The sequence below is a fragment of the Chrysemys picta genome, chromosome 24 (assembly GCF_011386835.1).
Source record: "Chrysemys picta bellii isolate R12L10 chromosome 24, ASM1138683v2, whole genome shotgun sequence".
Lineage (NCBI taxonomy): Eukaryota > Metazoa > Chordata > Testudines > Emydidae > Chrysemys > Chrysemys picta.
Window position 1 is genome coordinate 15,079,508 of NC_088814.1, and position 20,786 is coordinate 15,100,293.

Below are 20,786 nucleotides of genomic sequence, written 5' to 3' on the forward strand. Positions count from 1 at the left end.
ACACCCAGAGGTGAAGGTGATTGTCAGGGCTTCTGTCCTTCTTCCCCAGTGTAGATTTGATAGTGGAGAAGACTGATGCCGTAAGGGGGAAGTGAGTTACCCCAAGGTCACCCTGTGAGTTTATATCACGAATGCATAGTCGGAAGGATCCAATAGAAACATGGATTTTCCAGTCTCTTCTTTCTAGGAGTCCCCAGGGCTAAGGTAAAACCCCTGCGGCCCCTCCCCATTCTGCTCACCTCCAAGATGTGCTGGAGTTTGTCTGTGCTGGGGGGTGCTGTCAGCAGGATCGAGAGCTCGTCATCCATGTTCTCTGGGCAGGCCTTGCTCAGAGCCTGCCAGCGGAGGGAGACCAGGGGTCAGGATTATGGAACCTGTTGTGACACCTGCCAGGATGACAGCAGGCCCTGTAGTCCTTGCCCAAAGCAGCTCTCTGCAGAGGGCCTGGTGCACAGCAGTGTAGGGAACAGCCAAGCTGCTAGGGATGGGAGCTGGGCTTCCTGGCAGAGTCCAGCACCCAAAGCCCAGCATCTGCAAGGAAGGGATTCCCCATAGAGGGGCAACATCATCTCCCACACACAGGGAGTCTCCCCCTGACACTTGATTCATCCTATGGCCTGTTCCCATCTCTGCCCACCACACTCCCAACTCAGCAGCTCCAGCTACCGAAGGGAGCACGAACCAGAGGCCTTCCTGCTCCTGGGACAGAGGAGTAGGTTGATGATCTACCTGGATGTGAGCGTTGGCCTTCCCCATGCCCAGGGTCTAGACTCCATTCAGGGCAGCGCACAGGAACTGCGATTCCTATTCTGGATCTAGTGGCAGCTTCAGTTTGCTGGCAGGAGACTGTACATGAGACCTTGCAGTTGCGGGGGTGACACAGGCACTAACATGTGCATGGGAGTTTGAGCAACAGGGCAGAGGCCTGTGTGGGGCAAGGAGGGCAGGGATTTGGGAAGCAAGAGCAGAGGATCAAACCCTTTCTTAATGTGGGTCGGGATGATCCCCATTTCAAAGATAGAGAAAGTGAGGCACCAGGTGGGAGAGTGACCTGGCCAGGATCACGTTACCGCTCAGTGGCAGGACTGCAAACAACCCGTTCCCTGATCTCCTCACTGGACGCTGCTGCCCCTCCTGTATGACCCCTCCAGCCATCCTCGCCCACAGGCCATCCCCACCACTCTCCAATACCAGGCTGTTTCCACAATGGAAGCAGGCTTGTAACAGAGTTCACTCACCGATAGGTGCCCCTTCCTTCAAGGCCTGGGGTCACAGATTTCTTGGGCTAGCACGCCCGCCAGCAGGTTTTTGGCTGGGAACTCAGCCCTTCGGCCAGGCGACCATCTTTTAGTCCACTCCTTCCTGGGTTGCGCTCATCCCAAACTAAAAGTCAAAAAATGTCTTTAACTGAAACAAGATCCTCTGTCCCTTGGGGGCTTTTCCTCAGCCTGACTTTGGCTCGGCCTGCCCTTGTTGGCCTTGGTAGCCCTTTCTATGGTCCTGTACATCCCCTTCCTTAGAGACCGTGGGAGAACCAGTCCTACCCTGGATTCTAGGCTGCCCCAAGGCCCTGTACCGAACAGCTAGGCCTGCTCCTGTACCTTTGTTGCGGTTTCCCCTGGTTTCCCCTCAGCTGGAGCTCACTCTGTAATCCATTTGGCCTAGCTCCAGGCTTTATAGCCCACAGGCCAAGCCCCCCGTTATATACCCTCCTCCTTAGAACCTGGCCCACGCGGGGGCAAGTTCTATTCTTCTCCAAGCTTCATCCCTCCTCATCTCATCGCTGTCACCAGCTGCGCGCTTGTACAGCCTGTGCGCAGTGTCTGCAGCTCCACTGCCAGCTCGCTCGGGGCCAAACCTTCTCTTCTGCAGTATCCCGACGCTCTTCCTGCAGCCACTCAGTCTCATGAACAGCTGCTTGCAGAGCCTCTTCTGAAGCCTTTAGCGTCTTCTGTTGCCTTTTTGCTACTGCCGCTGCATCTGCCAAAACCTTTTCAGTCAGGGTCTGAGAACCCACCATGGACTGCTCCACCCTTGTGTTTGTCCCTACTCCAGTCTGCTTCATCTCTGGGCCAATCATTTCGTCCTTCATCTCCCTGCAGCACCTGACAGGGTGTGTTGGTGGAGGGTCTGCAAGGTCCATGGCCACCCCAGCCACCTCCACCTTGCCTGCCTCATGGGGGTTTGTGTCAGAGGACACCTTCTCCTTTCTTTCTAACTTCTTAGGGCCCTGGCCCCTCGTTCAGCCACTCAGCAATTTCCTAAGCAGGCCGTGTCTTTTGATATGGCCTGCTTCTCTGCCCCCAAAACAAAGAACTCTTGCTCCCATCTTGGCATTAGGCCACGCTTGTACACTTTCTCATGCCCTTCTCCCTGGGCTAACCTTCTCAGCACAGCCCAGGCATGCTCTCCTTCTCTGCTCTTTTTGTCCATGGGCATAGCAGACCCTGGGTTGATTTCCCTTTGCAGGATCTCTCACAGGTATTGCTGCTGCTGCGTCTGTAGCTCCACCTTCACTTCCTTCTGTGTCTGTTGGTTTTCTAGGAGCTGCTGGAGAAACCCCTAGATCTGCTTTGGCTGCTTAGCCAGTCCCTGGAACTGAAGTGGGAAATCCAGCGACCAGCTTGGTCCCTTGATACACCTGCTTGGGGGAGGGATAGCTCAGTGGTTTGAGCATTGGCCTGCTAAACCCGGGGTTGTGAGTTCAATCCTTGAGGGGGCCATTTAGGGATCAGGGCAAAAAACTGTCTGGGGATTGGTCCTGCTTTGAGCAGGGGGTTGGACTAGATGACCTCCGGAGGTCCCTTCCAACCCTGATATTCTATGATTCCTTCAGCAACCAAGACTTCCCTCACGGATCACAGGGGGAACTCAATCCTGCCAACTATGCCAATCATAAATGAATCTACTCATCGTTAGGTGCCCCCCGGCGGCCAGGCATGGCATGGCATCACAGCCCTCTCGCTGGGCTAGCGTCCCCCATCCATGGTCGCTCCAGCACCACGGCAGTTTCTCTGCCTGGTAACTCCGGCCAGGTCACCACCTTTAGTCCACCCTTCTGGGGCCCAGCTTGCCTCACACTAAAAGTCCAAAGAGGTCTTTCCACAGACAGAAGTCCTTCTGCCATCGCTGGGGCACTTGCTCAGCCTGTAGCCCCCTTGCTGGGCTTGGGAACCCTCTCCAGGTGCGTGTACGCCGCCTCCTCTGGGGCCGGTAGGGGAACCCAGTCCCACCCTGACATTGATAGCAGCTCAGGGCCCTGGACCCAACAGCTAGGTCTGCACCTTTCTCTTTGCTGCACTTTTCCAACCTCTCTTCTCAAGTTCCCCTCCAGGCTTTCCTTGCTGCTCTGAACTTCCTCCCTCGTTCTCAATCCTGTTGCTACCCCAGCTGGGCTGTATCACCACTGAAGTCTGGCTCTTTAGGGGGGCGGATATGGTGCCTCTCAGTTCGGGCTCATTCTGTAATCAGCTTTCTGTGAGTGCCAGGGGCTCCATTTCTCCTTCCACTAGCTCCCCATTTACAGAGAGCCAGAGCAGTACCTGCAGCAGGGAGCGGGAGTTGCTGGTGGCCTCAGAGGCACAGGGCCTGCAGCGCCTCGGGCACCTGGCGCAAGTGCCGCATGATACGGAGCTGGCGCATCACATTGGCCGTGACGTCCTCCTGCTGCAAGGGAACGAGAACCTGTCTGAGACTCAGACGCCTCCGAGGAATCAGGGGGGATTAACGGCCCCTGGAACCAGCAGCATTTCCACCCAGCCCCTGCCCACCTCTGAGGGATGGATTCCCCCTCCTGACCCCCAGGATGGAGTCTTGTTGTCCTTCCTAGTGACCTCCAGTGGCAACCCCCCTCCTTGTACGGGGAGCTCCTGCCACCTCCCCCTCAGTGCCCCTGACAGCTGTTCCACCTCCAATCCACAGCTCAAGTTCTCAGACCCCTCTCCTCCAGCCCCACCCAGGTTGGGTAGGGAGGGGACTGTAGCGGGGGGGGGGGCAGGAGGGATTCTGGCAGCAGTGAAGTGGGATGTGGGGAGGTTGAGACCTTTCCCCAAGTCACCCCAGCCACTAATGCTGAAGCCGCAGGATGGCAGCCCTGGTGAATGGGACAGATCGGCAGCCCCTGCTGACTGAATCCTCCTGTTCTCTCCAGCAGGGCCGGCTTTAGGAAGGGCGGGGCCCAATTCAAACATTTTTGGCGGGGCCCCGGCAGGGATGACTAACAAAAAAAATAATGGAAAAAAAAGCCTTTCATTTCTTCCATGTATTATTTACTTTCCATAACTATATAAATAATAAAATTATATATTATGTACATTGCATCATATATGCTGTTGATGGGTTATTAATGAGCTCCGTTTCACGTGTGTGGGTCCCCGCCACTCCCTGGGGGTGTGCTAGGGTGACCAGATGTCCTGATTTTATAGGGACAGTCCCGATTTTTGGGTCTTTTTCTTATAGGATCCTATTTATCCCCCACCCCCTGTCCCGATTTTTCACACTTGCTGTCTGGTCACCCTAGTGGTGTGCACATGTGTGGGTCCCAGCTGCTCCCTGCCCCCCTCATTGAAGCAGGTGTGCAGGGTTACTGCCCTGGGAACTGCAGGGCACCAGTGGACATGGGGCTGGCTGGAGGCAGGGCAGGGGCTCACTGGAGGTAGGGTCTGGCTGCAGGCCGGGCAAGGGGTGCGGGGCTGGCTGGAGACAGGGGTGTGTGGGGCTGGCTGGCTTTGGGCAGGGCCGCAGGGGGGTGCGGCAGGGGTTGCCTGGAGACAGGGCAGGGGATGCGGCAGAGGCTGGCTGCGGACAGGGGGTGCAGGGCTGGCTGCAGGCAGGGCAGGGGGGCGGGGCTGGTGCGGGCAGAACAGGGGGTGCAGGGCTGGCTGGAGACGGGGCTGGCTGCGGGCAGGGGGTGCGGGGCTGGTGCGGGGACAGGGTGCAGCAGAGGCAGCTGGAGCCCCGGCCCTTTAAATAGCCCCCGAGTCCCCCGCTATCCCAGGGCTCTGGGGGCTATTTAAAGGGCCCAGGGCTCCCCTGCTTCTACCGCCCCGGCCCTTTAAATAGCCGCCGGAGCCCTGGGGAAGCAGCGGGGCTCCAGTTGCTATTTAAAGGGCCGGGGCGGTAGAGGCAGCGGGAGCCCCGGACTTTTTGAATAGCCCCCAGAGCCCCGCAGCCCTACCCCAGGGCTCCAGCAGTGGGGGTCTGGTAGCAATTTAAAGGGCCTGGGGCTCCGGCCCCTGCTGGGAGCCCTAGGTCCTTTAAATTGCCCCCTGGGGAAGCCGGGCCACCCTGGTACAGCGCACCGGCTCTTGCCGGTACACCGTACCGGGGCTTGGGCCCGGGGCCCGATTCAGGGGAATTGGTTGAATTGGCCTAAGGCCGGCCCTGGTGGGGGTATGGCCACAGAGCCGCAGGGAGGGGAACCCTGAGGTGTGGGGGCTGGGTGGGTACTGGGAGTTCCTCCTGAAGGGACGGGGGTTGGCCAAGGTCACTCAGCCCCGGGGTGTGGGAGGGGGACACGCTGAGGGCACTCAGAGCCCCAGGAAGTGGGGGGGGCTGAGGGGAGGGACTGGCCAGGGGCACTCAGAGCTCGGGGGGGGGGGGGGGCTGTCCGGGGGGGCACTCACAGCCCCAGGAGGTGGGTGGAGGAGGGGCACACAGGATTTCAGGAATTCCCTGGCAGTGAAGAGCTGCTGGCGGCAGGGAGGAGCCAGCCGTGACAATCCCCACTTGGGATCCCTGGCTGGGCTAGTGGCTATGGGGGCCCGTGGCCAAGCTGCAGCGGAAGGTGACCTGAAGGAAATGCCTCGGCCTCGGCCTCTGGCTAGGAAGGGCCTGGGCCAGACAATGACCCACCGCGCAGTGTCCCAGCTCCCTGCCCCACACCTGTGGGGCACGGCCCCTCCTCTGTAGGGAGGTTGGCATGTACCTTAGTGCTGCTTCCTCCATCCCCAAAGGGCTCTCCCAGCCAGTCTCTGGCAACCCCTGCCGTTCAATACGCACATTACCCTGCTGTGACATACCGGGGGGGGGACCCCTCGGGGATGGGGGGGCTGTCACACAGCTGGGCAATTTAACCCGGCTGGGCCGGGGTGTGACGAACTGGGCCTGTTCTCACTGTGGTCTGTGAATGCTGACAGGGGAGTGTGCTGGGATAGTCTGCATTGCAGGATGGGATCTGCCCGAGGGCGCATACCTGAGTGTGTAACATGAGAACCCAGGAAGGGGTTGAAGGCGAGGCGACTCCTTAGCCCGGGAAACTGAACAAAGGCTGTGGGAGGGGTCGCTGAAGGCAGAGTGCTGGAAGCAGGCTGGAGGGAGGCTGGAGAGATGGCTGGGAGGCAGAGATGGCTCTGACCCCCCAAAGGGGGGTGGGCTGGCATGCCCTGGGACCCCAAGCTGGACCTAACTGAGGGGGGCCCTGTTGTCTGTGCCTGCAAGACCTGTCTTGGACTGTATTCCTGTCATCCAAATAAACCTTCTGCTTTACTGGCTGGCTGAGAGTCATGGTGAATCGCAGGAAGCCGGGGGTGCAGGGCCCTGAGTCCCCCAATACTCCGTGACAACTGGTGGCAGCGGTGGGATCTACTGCACCCCGTGGACGGCGCTTCCTGCAGTAAGTGACTGGGGAGTAGTAAAACGAAGGGTGATTGACGGGGACCAGGCGTGCTGAAGAGTGAGAGAGAGACGGTTATTACCCCTGGGAGTGTGTGACCAGCGAGAAGGACTTTTGCAGTAACAGGGTCCCCCGGGGGGATCGCAGCGAGTGGTCCCAGGGGCGGAGGAGTCTGCAGCTCGACCCTGGCAGAGAGGTGGTGACCTCGAGAAGGGCTGGCACACTAGGGGTCCCCCTGGGAACTGTGGGGAGCTGTGAGCACACCGGCCGGTGAGTGGCCAGCAGGAAGATGTATGCCAAGCGGCTTAAGAGCGACCTGGTGGAGCTGTGCAAGCAGAGGCGGCTGCGCATTGGGAGGCTCACCAAAGAACAGCTCATTGCCCAGCTGGAGGCGGAAGATCGCGCGAATGAACTGCTCCCTGTGTCCCAGGGAAGCAGCCTGGCAAATGCAGCGCAGGCACCAGTGTCTGTCCCAGCTGGGAGTGGTCAGCCGGCTGCTGAGGGCTTCCCGAGACCCCTCCTTCCTATGCCTAGGGGAAGGGTGGGGAGGAGCCCAGCAAATACCGAAGGCACCGTGACCCCCCCGGCCAGCAGGGGGTCCCCCCGGCGAAGCTCGCCGGCCAGCAGAGGATCCTCCCGGCGACGTTCGGCATCCGGGGAGCGGAATTGGCTGGAATGGGAGAAAGAGCTAAAACTGAGGGAGCTGGAGGATCGTGAACAACAGAGACAGCATGAACGGGAGGAGAAAGAGAGACAGCATCAGCGTGAAGAGAGACAGAGACAGCATGAACGGGAGGAGAATGAGAGACAGCATCAGCGTGAACGGGAGGAGAAAGAGAGACAGAGACAGGAGAATGAGAGACAGCGTCAGCATGAACTGGAACTGGCGAGATTGAAGGGCAGCGAACCCCCGGCTGCGGTGAGTGATGGGGGACCCAGGACTGCACGGAGCTTTGATAAGTGCATCATGGCCCCATACAAGGAGGGGGAGGACATGGATGACTTCCTGGAGGCCTTTGAGACGGCCTGCGAGCTGCACCGGGTTGATCCAGCGGACAGACTCCGGGTCCTTACCCCCTTACTGGACCCCAAAGCCGTGGCATTGTACCGCCAACTGGAAGAGGCAGAGAAAGGGGACTACGAACTATTCAAAAAGGCCCTGCTACGAGAGTTTGGGCTGACTCCTGAGATGTACCGGGAAAGGTTCCGGAGTCAGGATAAAACCCCTGAGATCTCATATCTACAACTAGCCGCCCGCATGGAAGGATACGCCAGCAAGTGGGCTGATGGGGCCCAGACGAAGGAGGACCTGGTCAAACTGCTGGTACTGGAGCAACTGTATGAGCGGTGCCCATCTGATCTGAGGCTGTGGTTGGTGGACAGAAAGCCAGAGAACCCGCGACAGGCAGGCCGGCTGGCCGATGAGTTCGTAAAGAGCCGGTCAGGAGATAAAAGGGAGGAGTCCCAAAGGAGCAATCCCACCACAACGCAGAGAGAGAGTCACCATGGGACCTCCCCGTGGGAAAATACAGAAAAACCCCATCAGAGGGGAACATCCGGCATCAGGACCATCCGACCCACTCAAGGGGACCCATGGGACATGGGCTGCTACCACTGTGGCCAAAAGGGCCACATACGGGCCCAGTGCCCCAGGCTCAGGGACAGAGTGAGCAGGCCGAACCCACAGAGGGTTGACTGGGTAGAGACCCAGCCCGGCGAGAGGCAGCATTCCCAGGGAAGGGGGGCTGGCAGGGTACCACCTGCTAAGGAGGGAGGAGAGCCCCAGGCTAGCTTCTCTGGGGGGCCAGATGCTCCGGATTCAAAGTTCTCCGTTTACAGGGTTGGCGCGGGGCTGTCCCTGCGGAGCGAGTGCCTTGTTCCCCTGGAGGTGGATGGGAAGAAAGTTTATGGATACTGGGACACGGGCGCAGAGGTGACACTGGCCCGGCCCGAGGTGGTGGCCCCAGATCGGGTGGTGCCCAACACCTTCCTGACCCTGACCGGGGTGGGCGGGACCCCATTTAAGGTTCCCGTAGCGAGGGTACACCTGAAATGGGGGGCCAAGGAGGGCCCCAAGGACGTGGGAGTGCACCACCATTTGCCCACTGAGGTGTTGATGGGGGGGGACCTAGAGGACTGGCCCAGCAGCCCCCAGACCGCCTTAGTTGTGACCCGCGGTCAGAGCCGGCGAGGGGCACTGCGCCCTGGCCTTGGGGCGGGTGCCTTGCCTGAGGCGCGGGACCCTAACCTGGTGGGGAGGGAACGCCCAGGGACGCGGCTCAGGGAGGCTGCAGCTTCGGACCCAGCGGGCGAGAAAGAGCAGGTGGCCATCCCCGTCCCAGCTGCTGAGTTCCAGGCCGAGTTACAGAGAGATCCCTCCTTGCGGAAGATAAGGGACCTGGCCGACCTCAATGCGGTACAGACCATGGAACGAGGTGGCCGGAAAAGATTCCTGTGGGAGAAGGGGTTCCTGTACCGAGAATGGGCTCCCCCAGGGAAAATGGAGTCAGGGGGGATCAGGAGGCAGCTGGTGGTACCCCAGAAGTATCGCCGCCAGCTGCTGTGCCGGGCCCATGACATTCCCCTCTCAGGGCACCAGGGAACCTGGCGTACCCAGCAGAGGCTGCTACGGAGCTTTTACTGGCCTGGGGTCTTTGTTACTGTCCGACAGTACTGCAGATCCTGTGACCCCTGTCAGAGGGGGAGGAAGGCCTGGGACAAGGGGAAAACAGCTTTAGGACCCTTGCCCAGCATAGAGGAGCTTTTTCAGAGGGTGGCCAAGGTAAAAAGGGCGGCTCTAAACCAAGAGGGCCCAAAGCACAGACCTCCAGACTGGAGCGCTGGGAGAAGACCACAGCCCAGTTGGAACCCCAGAGGTATGGGGGTGGGAAAAGGGCGCAGGCCGCATAAACCTTCCCACATGCGAACTGCGAGTGCCATCAAGCACCCCAACCTAAGGGGGGGCGTGAAACTGTTGGGGGGCGTGAAACTGGAGGGGCCTGGTGTAATTCTCACCAAGGAATGGGAGGGATGCGGGGGCATCCATGGGAACGGGGGTAGGTTCGAACTTCCCCGGGTCACTGGCTAAAGTGACCCTGCTCAGTTCGGTCTCGAAGGGGGGAGAGATGTGACGAACTGGGCCTGTTCTCACTGTGGTCTGTGAATGCTGACAGGGGAGTGTGCTGGGATAGTCTGCATTGCAGGATGGGATCTGCCCGAGGGCGCATACCTGAGTGTGTAACATGAGAACCCAGGAAGGGGTTGAAGGCGAGGCGACTCCTTAGCCCGGGAAACTGAACAAAGGCTGTGGGAGGGGTCGCTGAAGGCAGAGTGCTGGAAGCAGGCTGGAGGGAGGCTGGAGAGATGGCTGGGAGGCAGAGATGGCTCTGACCCCCCAAAGGGGGGTGGGCTGGCATGCCCTGGGACCCCAAGCTGGACCTAACTGAGGGGGGCCCTGTTGTCTGTGCCTGCAAGACCTGTCTTGGACTGTATTCCTGTCATCCAAATAAACCTTCTGCTTTACTGGCTGGCTGAGAGTCATGGTGAATCGCAGGAAGCCGGGGGTGCAGGGCCCTGAGTCCCCCAATACTCCGTGACACGGGGTGACTGTCTCCCTGGAGCTGGGGGTCTCAGCCCAGGTGTCTCTCTGCCCTTCCCCCAAGTTGCCCCCGGGCAAGGTGGGAGTGCCCCACATTGCGTTCCAGCCCCACATTCACACCCACAAGTGCTGGTGGGTTCCAATCCCAGCTGAACACGCCCACCCGGCCCTAGTGCGGAGCAGAAGGGCCCAGCGCTGCCCCACAGACCCTCTGGCTCTCCGAGCCCGCTCTTACCCATCACCACAGCACGTCTGGCTCAGGCTGAACGCTGCTGCTCTGTGCAGAGAGGCTGGCACTTCTCGCTCCTGCCGTACGAGGGGCAGGTGCTGCTACCGACTGCTCCCCCTAACCCCCGCCCTGCTGCGCTCTGGGGATGCTGCCCTGCTGTGGAGCTCTCAGGTGTCTTGAACTGGAATTTGTTTGGAGAGAAACTGCTAAGGAGCCTTATCAGCCCCGAGCAGAGAGTACCTGGGAGCCTGCCTGGGTCGGGCGGGTCTGGTACAGCCTCCCCCAGATAAGGCTCTTCCCTGGACCTGCCACTCATTGGAATCTGGAGCGATTCCCTCTGAGGTAACACCCGGGGCAGCCAGGGCAGGGCAGGGCACGGCCTGCTCCCCTGGAGCGTTAGAGCTTTCAGGAGTCAGAGGTGTTAGCGGAGCAGGTTGTACGTTAAACAGCGAAGGCAGTTGGGGGGCAGAGGAATTGGGTGCTTTGCCATTGCACTTGATCAGCTCAATTTGAAAATTCTTTCAAAGGAAATCCAGATGTATACATCTGACTGGGGTACATGTACACATATACACACGCATACTCACATGTGCACACACTCATGTGCACATACATGTACACACATACATACACACATGTACACATACACATATATACAGACGTACACATACACGCACACACGCTGTCCCTGGAGCGCCCCAGGATGCTGGCTATTATGGAGGCACAAAGGGGTTGGGAGAAAATAATCAAGAAGAACTTTTGCTGAAAATGCAAACCTAAGCTGGAAATCTGTGCAGGGCTGGGCTCAGCGAAAATGATCTTTTGAGCTGCTCTTATTAACCGTGGTCCTGTACTTCCTGGTTTGCGTCAGACCCAGGCAGGAGACTGGGCTGCTCTCAGCTGTAGAAGCCATTGGAATGAGCCAGGTCGGAATGAGCCAGGCCCTCAGAGCCTTCTGCCACCAATCGCCCCAGCAGTCACTGATCCACACCAAACCACGTCCTTCCAGTCAGGCAGTTTCATATGCACACGTCAAACCCTTGGTTTGCCACTCAGACACCACGGTGATGGGCACAGTAAGGACCGAGAGACGCTAAACAGGCAGACAGGCAAGGAAATAGTGGCCCTGCCTACAGGTGTGTGTGTGGTGCAAACGGATGAACACCAGTTGCTGGCTGAAGGCACAACCTTAATTCCTGCATCTCCTGTCTGTCAGTTATCGTTCGCTTGGCAGCTTGAACTCCGATTTCTAACGCAGCGTTTTGCTCTGGCCTATTGTGGTTCTCATGTCCTGGGGCGCCGTGGCCCCTGGTATCAGGAGCGGTGCTAAGGAGGCTGCTTTTCAAAGGTCCTTAAGTAGGGTTGTCAACTTTCTACTTGCACAAAACCAAACGCCCTTGACCCAACCCCTTTCATGCCCTTCCCCAAGGCCCCACCCCCACTCACTCCAGCCCAGCCCACCTCCCTCAGTCGCTCGCTCTCACACCCTCACTCACTTTCACTGGGCTGGGGCTGGGGGTTGGAGTGCAGGGAGGGGTGAGGGCTCCGGTGGGGATGTGGGCTCTGGGATTGGGCTGGAGATTAGGGGTTTGGGGTGCCAGGGGGGATCTGGGCTGGGGCAGAGGGTTGGGGTGCGGACTCTAGGAGGGAGTTTGGGTGCGGGAGGGGGCTCAGGGCTGGGGTAGGGGATTGGGGTGTGGGTGGGGGTGTTGGGTCTGGGAGGGATTAGGGTTCAGGAGGGGGTTCCGACCTGGGGCAGGGGGTTGGGGTGCCGGGTGTGAGGTCTGGGAGGGAATTTGGGTGTGGGAGGGGGTTCCGACCTGGGGCAGGGTTTCTGGGTGCGAGCTCCGGCCAGGCGGCGCTTACCTCAGCCAGCTCCTGGTCAATGGCACACCGGTGCTAATGCAGGCTCCTGACCCCTGGTCTCCCTCCGCTGGCAGGCTCTGAGCAAGGCCTGCCCAGAGAACATGGATGACGAGCTCTCGATCCTGCTGACAGCACCCCCCAGCACAGACAAACTCCAGCACATCTTGGAGGTGAGCAGAATGGGGAGGGGCCGCAGGGGTTTTACCTTAGCCCTGGGGACTCCTAGAAAGAAGAGACTGGAAAATCCATGTTTCTATTGGATCCTTCCGAGTATGCATTTGTGATATAAACTCACAGGGTGACCTTGGGGTAACTCACTTCCCCCTTACGGCAACAGTCTTCTCCACTATCAAATCTACACTGGGGAAGAAGGACAGAAGCCCCGACAATCACCTTCACCTCTGGGTGTCTGGTCCTGCGAGCCGAAACCAACTGGACTATCTGCCCCATCTCCTAAACTGCCCTGTCTTTCCCTCCTAGGGCCTTGTCCTTAGTGCTCAGCCTGGCCCCTTCCCAGCTTGTCCCTGACCTTTAAAGGACTCTCCAAGCCCCTCCCATGCCTGCTTCCCTTGGGGTCTCTCTCCTGGCTGAGCACAGGCTGCCCTTCTATCTCTCAGCAGGCCTGGGTCCTAATCACAGGCTGCGTCTTGTCACGTGACCCCCACACTTATTCCCATCCCCCTAGGGAGCTGCATCACCTGGGCCAGGTGCAGTTGAGCTCCAACCCCTTTCCTGGCCATCTCACCCTGGGACAGGTTGAAACTGGAAACCTGTGGGTAACAGTAACTGGTTGCTCGCAAAGGTGCTGAAGACACAATGGAAGAGGGAATCCTTTGGCCTGGATTGAAATTATTCCGACTGAAAGTGAATGAGAGAAAATAGGTCCAGAGTTCTCTTCCTAGCAGCAGAAAATGTAGCGATTGATAGAGGTTCAGGTCAGAAAGGACCATTATGTGCATCTAGTCGCCCCTCCTGTATAACTCAGGGCTAGAATGTGACCAAGTGGTTCCTTCAGCCAACCATAGCATGGGACTGAGCCAGAGCATGTCTTTTGGAACGACGTCCACATGCAGGAGAGCCAGCTGGCTACCAGAAAATCTCTCTTCTGCAGTGATGTGGGGTTAAGGGACACGGGGGAAAAGACATGGAGGCTATGACTAAACTTAGAGCAGCAAGGCCAGGAAAACCAGGGTTAGGTCCCAGGCCTGGCTATCAGATCTGCTGTTTTCTATTCCTGGCTTTCGGACCATGAGCGAGTCTCTGCACTGCTGGGTGCCTCGGTTTCCCCAGCTATCAAATGGAGCTAATCAAGGTTTTGTTTGTTCTCCCCATTTTACAGGGTGGGAAACCGAGACAGAGTTGGGACCTGTCTACACTACAGGTCTGTCGTGCGTTTGTAATCTGCTGACCCCCACATGTTGTTCAGAGCCTATGGACAACACAGCTCCTAAAGGTACGTTTGTTCTGTGCTTATCCCCTGTGTACCAGCAGGGCTGGACAGCATTTCTCACTGTGATGTGGGGAGCAGGTCCTGGGTACTAAGGGTCTGAAGAAGCTCTCAAGGACTAATTTTTAAAAATAATTGTTATCAATGAATTGGGAGAAAACATACAATCACTGCGGATAAGATTGGGGGGTGACAAAATACAGGCAGAGTGGTAATTACTGATGGGGAGAGGGCAGTGATACAGAGCGATCTGGCTCATTCGGCCAGCTGGACCCATTCAAAGAAAACAAGTTTGAGCAGAGCCCAATGCAAGGTCCTATGGGTGGCAACAAGGCATGCCGGCCACACCTCCAGAATGGGGACGTGTATCCAGGAAAGCAGTGACTCTGAAATGGATTTAGGGGCCAGAGTGGAAAAGCCACTCAACATGAGCTCCCAGTGTGATGCTGTGGTGAACAGGGCTAAAGCCATCATTAGACGTAGGAGCAGAGCCGTGAGTAGGATAGGGAGGTGACACAGCAGCAGTGAGACTGCTATTGGAATACTGCCTCCAGTGTTGGTGTCCTCCTTTGAAAAAGATGGTCCTAGAAATTGGAGCTGGGCAGCAAAGAGCCACCAAATGTTCTGAGGGCTGGAGAAAAATGCCTTCTAGTGAGCTATTGAAAGAGCTCAACCTGTTTAGCTTATCAAAAGAAGATTGAAAGGTGACTTCACTGAAGTGTTGAAGTGCCTTAATGGAGAGAAAATATTGGGTATTAAAGGGCTCTTTAATCAAGCAGAGAAAGGCAGAACAAGACCCAATGGCTGGAAGGTGAAAAGAGACAAATTCCAATGACAAATAAGGCACAAATATTCAACAGCGAGGATGACTGAACACAGGAAGAAGCTACCAAGGAAAGTGGTGGGTTCTCCATCTCTTGATGTCATTAATAAAGACTAGATGCCTTTCCGGAATGTGTTTGCCCCAAAAGTAGCTATTGTGGTAGACAGGAGGCCTGTGATATGCAGGGGGTCAGATTAGATGCTCTAACTGTCTCTTCTGCCCATAAAGTCTACTCATTTCTGAGAAACCGAGTGTAGCATTGGGAGCAGCTTGTGATGTTTTACTGTCTAGCCGGCTTGCTTCCTTCAATGAACACTCATTGAGCGGGGTGATCCACAGGGAGTAGCTCAAACCTCCAAAGGGTCTGGCCTGTGGCAGGACATTAGCACTGCAGGGGAGAGGTGGGTGTGGCAGTGACATCATAAAGGCCTTTTGCAGGACCTCAGCCTATTGGCCAAAGGTGTAGGGGAGGTGGTGACCTCACAGAGAGATGCTGACATCAGCCAGGCAGGACAGGGGCGCAGGGCCAGGGAAACCTCAGAGACCCCTGTGGCTTTGCTTCAGCAAGTCTCCTTCTCGAGGTCTCTCTTTGAGGTCTGAGAGAGTATTAGGGGTCACGTACGTGAGCACCAGGAGGAACCTCTTTTGAGTTTTCTCCTTTCTTTTTCCTGATTTCACTAGAAAACTGACGTCCCTGTTTAGAAGGTAAGAGCCTCTGAGAGGTTTGGAACCTGTTCAGTCTGATGCATCTGGCGCCATCTGAATTTTAGGCATGGAAAACACTAGCTTAAGGTGGCCAAATTTTATTCCCCACCTGGGATTTTGTCCCTTAGAATCTCTGGGGACATTAAGGTTTGTCCTTTTTCTTTTACCTTTTCCTCCATCCCTCCCTCCTTTCTCTTCATCTCTTACTTCTTTTGTCTGTTCCCCTGTTCCCCTCCCACCACCAGGAGGGGTGTGTGTGTGTCGTGGGGGTTGCTCTACAACTCCCATTGTGGGAGGTCCACTGAAAAATGTGGGGCTGAAATAGTGCTCAGACAGTGATCCCCAGCGGTGACCTGGGCCATCCTTTGGGCTCTCTGGTGAGAACCCTCATCCTCCCGCCCCTCGGTCTCTACCCTGATTGGCTGAGCAGGGCGTTATTGACAGGGAGGAGACTCAGGTCCCTGTTGTTTTCTTTTAAGACCAAGTAAATAGTCATAACCAGTCATATGTTCGACAAATTTTGCTGCTTCTCTGCAGTTCATTATTTTCTCTACCATTCCAGTTCTCCTAAAATACTTGCTGAATAATTACTATGAACCCTTGCTGGTCTGGAACTCACTTGAGAGCACTTTATTCAAGTCATTCAATGTCTGAAATTCAAGATCCGATGGTTAGTTTGAAAATCAGGGCTCTTGGGTCCTATTCCCAACTCTGCCACGGACTGGCTGTGTGACCTAAGACAAGTCAATTCTCCTTTCTCAGCCTCAGCTTCTCCCTCTTTCAAGTAGGGATAACAATCCACCCCTACCTACCTCCCGACAGGTGGAGGATGGGGATCCATTGGAGAGTGTCACTAGGAGCAGTGCATAAGATGAGGTGTCCTATCATGTTTACTCAGATCAGATTATGACATAATAGAATGGCTGAAATAGTCTATTTTATTTGTATTTTATTATGTTGCAATTGTTAAGAGCAGCAACTACTTAGCTCAGACTGAAACATCTTATCTAATTTTTGAGATCTAAGTGTCTCCTCTTTGTGTGCGACGAGACAAACACGTACTCCTGTTCTTTTTGTGACACAGAAGATGCTTTTGTTTTGCAACAAAATATTTTTGCAAAGAATTTTCATGCCACTTGATATGATTTCAAGAAAGAAACTGGTTTAGTTTGAATGGGATTTTCGGACAGAAACGGTTTCAATGAAATTTCCCCACCATCTCGATTCCTGGGCTCTATCCCTGTCTTTGGGGGGTTTGCTGTCTGTTAGAACAGGAGTCTGATTTGGATAGGGATAGAGACCTCTTTAATGTTTTTAATGAAGTAAATACTAATGGGAATTGTGTGATCATGGGAGACTTTAACTTCCCAGATATAGACTGGAGGACAAGTGCTAGTAATATAATAGGGCTCAGATTTTCCTAGATGTGATAGCTGATGGATTCCTTCACCAAGTAGTTGAAGAACCAACAAGAGGGGATGCCATTTTAGATTTGGTGTGGGTAGTGAGGATCTCTTAGAAGAAATGGTTGTAGGGGACAGCCTTGGTTTGAGCGATCATGAGCTAATTCAGTTTAAACTAAATGGAAGGGTAAACAAAAATAGATCTGTGACTAGGGTTTTTGATTTCAAAAGGGCTAACTTTAAAAAATTAAGGAAATTAGATAGGGAAGTGGATTGGACTGAAGGACTTGTGGATCTAAAGGCGGAGAAGGCCTGGAATTACTTCAAGTCAAAGTTGCAGAAACTATCAGAAGCCTGCATCCCAAGAAAGGGGGAAAAATTCATAGGCAGGAGTTGTAGACCAAGTTGGATGAGCAAGCATCTCAGAGAGATGATTAAGAAAAAGCAGAAAGCCTACAAGGAGTGGAAGATGGGAGTGATCAGCAAGGAAAGCTACCTTACTGAGGTCAGAACATGTAGGGATAAAGTGAGAAAGGCCGAAAGCCATGTAGAGTTGGACCTTGCAAAGGGAATTCAAACCAATAGTAAAAGGTTTTATAGCCATATAAATCAGAAGAAAATAAAGAAAGAAGAAGTGGGACCACTAAACACTGAGGATGGAGTGGAGGTTAAGGATAATCTAGGCATGGCCCAATGTCTAAACAAATACTTTGCCTCAGTCTTTCAGAGGCTAATGAGGAGCTTAGGGATAATGGTAGGATGACAAATGGGAATGAGGATATGGAGGTAGATATTACCACATCTGAGTTAGAAGCCAAACTCGAATGGGACTAAATCGGGGGGCCCAGATAATCTTCATCCAAGAATATTAAAAGAACTGGCACATGAAATTGCAAACCCATTAGCAAGAATTTTTAATGAATCTGTAAACTCAGGGGTTGTACCGTATGACTGGAGAATTGCTAACATAGTTCCTAGCTTTAAGAAAGGGAAAAAACGTGATCCGGGTAACTACAGGCCTGTTAGTTTGACATCTGTAGTATGCAAGGTCTCAGAAAATGTTTTGAAGGAGCAAGTAGTTAAGGACATTGAGGTCAATGGTAATTGGGACAAAATACAACATGGCTTTACAAAAGGTAGATCGTGCCAAACCAACCTGATCTCCTTCTTTGAGAAGGTAACAGATTTTTTAGACAAAGGAAACGCAGTGGATCTAATTTACCTCGATTTCAGTAAGGCATTTGATACGGTTCCACATGGGGAATTATTAGCTAAATTGGAAAAGATGAGGATCAATATGAAAATTGAAAGGTGGATAAGGAACTGGTTAAAGGGGAGACTACAACGGGTCGTACTGAAAGGTGAACTGTCAGGCTGGAGGGAGGTTACTAGTGGAGTTCTTATATTATGGGAACAAGTAAATAACTTTTCCTTATTCACTTTCTCCACATCACTCATGATTTCATATACCTCTATCATATCCCCCCATAGTCTCCTCTTTTCCAAGCTGAAAAGTCCTAGCCTCTTTAATCTCTCCTCATATGGGACCCCTTCCAAACCTCTAATCATTTTAATTGCCCTTCTCTGAACCTTTTCTAATGCCAGTATATCTTTTTTGAGATGAGGAGACCACATCTGTACACAGTATTCAAGATGTGGGTGTACCATGGATTTATATAAGGGCAATAAGATATTCTCCATCTCATTCTCTATCCCCTTTTTAATGATTCCTAACATCCTGTTTGCTTTTTTGACTGCCGCTGCACACTGCGTGGAAGTCTTCAGAGAACTATCCACGATGACTCCAAGATCTTTTTCCTGATTCGTTGTAGCTAAATTAGCCCCCATCATATTGTATGTATAGTTGGGGTTATTTTTCCCAATGTGCATTACTTTACGTTGTCCACATTAAATTTCATTTGCCATTTTGTTGCCCAATCACTTAGTTTTGTGAGATCTTTTTGAAGTTCTTCACAGTCTGCTTTGGTCTTAACTATCTTGAGCACTTTAGTATCATCTGCAAACTTTGACACCTCACTTTTTACCCCTTTCTCCAGATCATTTATGAATAAGTTGAATAGCATTGGTCCGAGGACTGACCCTTGGGGAACACCACTAGTTACCCCTCTCCATTATGAAAATTTACCATTTATTCCTACCCTTTGTTCCCTGTCTTTTAACCAGTTCTCAATCCATGAAAGGATCTTCCCTCTTATCCCATGACAACTTAATTTACATAAGACCCTTTGGTGAGGGACCTTGTCAAATGCTTTCTGGAAATCTAAGTACACTATGTCCACTGGATCCCCCTTGTCCACATGTTTGTTGACCCCTTCAAAGAACTCTAATAGATTAGTAAGACACGATTTCCCTTTACCTAAACTATGTTGACTTTTGCCCAACAATGTATGTTCTTCTATGTGTCTGACAATTTTATTCTTTACAATTGTTTCAACTAATTTGCCCGGTACTGACATTAGACTTACTGGTCTGTAATTGCCGGGATCACCAATAGTGCCCTTTTTAAATATTGGCGTTACATTAGCTATCTTCCAGTCATGGATACAGAAGCTGATTTAAAGGACAAGTTACAAACCATAATTAGTAGTTCCGCAATTTCACATCTGAGTTCTTTCAGAACTCTTGGGTGAATGCCATCTGGTCCCAGTGACTTATCAGTTAATTCCAAAACCTCCTCTAGTAACACCGCAATCTGTGACAATTCATGAGATTTGTCACCTACAAATACTGGCTGAGGTTTGGGAATGGCTGGAAGGTGAAAAGAGACAAATTCCTATGACAAATAAGGCACAAATATTCAACAGCGAGGATGATTGACCACAGGAAGAAGCTACCAAGGAAAGTGGTGGATTCTCCGTCTCTTGATGTCATTTAAGAAAGACTAGATGCCTTTCTGGAATGTGTTTACCCCAACAGTAGCTATTGTGGTAGACAGGAGGCCTGTGATATGCAGGGGGTCAGATTAGATGCTCTAACTGTCTCTTCTGCCCATAAAGTCTACTCATTTCTGAGAAACCGAGTGTAGCATTGGGAGCAGCTTGTGATGTTTTACTGTCTAGCCGGCTTGCTTCCTAGAATGAACACTCATTGAGCGGGGTGATCCACAGGGAGTAGCTCAAACCTCCAAAGGGTCTGGCCTGCGGCAGAACATTAGCACTGCAGGGGAGGGGTGGGTGTGGCAGTGACATCACAAAGGCCTTTTGCAGGACCTCCGCCTATTGGTCAAAGGTGCTGGGGAGGTGGTGACCTCACAGACAGATGCTGACATCAGCCAGGCAGGACAGGGGCGCAGGGCCATGGAAACCTCAGAGTCCCCTGTAGCTTTGCTTCAGCAAGTCTCCTTCTCGAGGTCTCTCTTTGAGGACTGAGAGAGTATTTAGGTTCACGTATATGAGAGCCAGGAGGAACCTCTTTTGAGTTTTCTCTTTTGTTTTTCCTGATTTTACTAGAAAACAGACGTCCCTGTTTAGAAGGTAAGAGCCTCCGAGAGGTTTGGAACCTGTTCAGTCTGATGCATCTGGCGCCAGCTGAATTCTAGGCATGGAAAACACTAGCTTAAGGTGGTCGAATTTTATTCCCCACCTGGGATTTTGTCCCTTAGAATCACTGGGGACATTAGGGTTTGTCCTTTTTGTTTTACCTTTTCCTCCATCCCTCCCTCCTTTCTCTTCATCTCTTACATCTTCTGTCCTTTCCTCTGTTCCCCTCCCACCACCAGGAGGACTCTGTGTGTGTGTCGTGGGGGGTGCTTTGCAATGGGAACAGGGACAATTCTCCAACTTTGGGCAGTCGAAAGCCTGGGTGAGATAAGGGGCGTTAAAGCCCTTTGTGAAGGAGAAAGGGGAGTTTCACGGTGTTGAGCACCAAGGAATTCTAAACTTTGCTAAAACATCTAGTCTGCAGAAGCCAGAAATGGTCGTGGCCACATTATAACCATTGTCTTTTTTAAAGCCCATTGAGGGATGTGAGTCCCACCTTTTTAGGTATCTGGGGTGCTGGGAGGAGAGAAGAGGTGCCTGTCTCCATTTTATGGCCTCAACAAACTAAGTGCTGTGCCCCAGTTCTCGTCAGAGATCCCTGA